Genomic DNA, 1051 nt, shown 5'->3' on the forward strand with positions numbered 1-1051 from the left:
CCGGCCGTTGTAATTACACGGCCGGCCGTGAGCTTTACAGTCAAGCGATCGAGCGTCTCGAGAGACGCTCGATCGCTTGTTTTAGAAGCTGTCACTGCCGTTGCCAGTCCCGAGATCCGCTGTGCCCGATGCGGCTGGGACCGGCACGGCTCTGTAACAGGAGATCAAAGGGAGTTCAGTACACGAACTCCCTTTGATCTCCTCTCAGTCCCCGAATGCAGGAAGTGATGTATATTACATCACTTCCTGCATTCAGTGTCACTCTCCAGCTAGAGAAGCTGATGAAGCCGATCTCTGCTTCATCAGCTTCTCTGGGGGTCCCTAGGTGACATTAGGGGTCTTGGAGACCCCTGATGTCTCCATAAAGAGGACCTGTCATGTAAATTGGCTATCCCATAGGGGGCTTCTTAGCCCCCCATGTAATAGCAATAAAGTTGTATTTAAAAAAAAAAAAAGTAATACAAAAATGAAAGATTTGATAAAGAAAAATAAAGAAGCATAACATTTATTTTTGTAAACATTTTTTTTAAGTCCGCTCCCCCCACATACACACGCATATATGTGTCAGGTGCGCCTATGTGCCGCACATGTTGCATATCGCCGCAAACGGAGTGAGAGCAATAATTTTAGAGCCATTAAGTCCGGGTTCACACCTGGGTGTTTTACAGCGCTGATCGACGCGCTGTAAAACGCCCTGCAAGTGAAATCCCATTATTTCCTATGGGCATGGTTCTCACTTGGGCGTATTTCAGCGTGTCGGAACTTGCTGAAAAACGCCCTATGCCCAAAGAAGTACAGGAGCTTCTTTGGGGCGTATTTCCGCGCGTATCCATTAGGATACAGCCAGGTAGCCCGCGTTTGACGCGCGTTTTGTGGGCTGCAAATCACGGTTAAAACATGGACCGCAAAACGCGCGTCATACAGGCATATTTCGAACGCCTAGGTGGGAACCCAGCCTAAAGGAGAACTATGAGGTGAGTGCTTTTCACTCACCTCATAGTTCTAGCCGACCTGTGACAATGAGACTGTCACAGGTCGGCTCAGTAGATCG

General features: G+C 48.6%; 1 protein-coding gene across 1 annotated transcript in view; it reads left to right on the forward strand.

Moving 5' to 3' along the window:
- The window catches only part of NUP160 (nucleoporin 160), a 37571-nt gene that overhangs the window by 19514 nt on the left and 17006 nt on the right, over positions 1 to 1051 (forward strand). The window lies entirely within an intron of this gene.

The sequence above is a fragment of the Nanorana parkeri genome, unplaced genomic scaffold, assembly GCF_000935625.1.
Source record: "Nanorana parkeri isolate BGI_ZX_2015 unplaced genomic scaffold, ASM93562v1 scaffold414, whole genome shotgun sequence".
In the NCBI taxonomy this organism is placed as follows: domain Eukaryota; kingdom Metazoa; phylum Chordata; class Amphibia; order Anura; family Dicroglossidae; genus Nanorana; species Nanorana parkeri.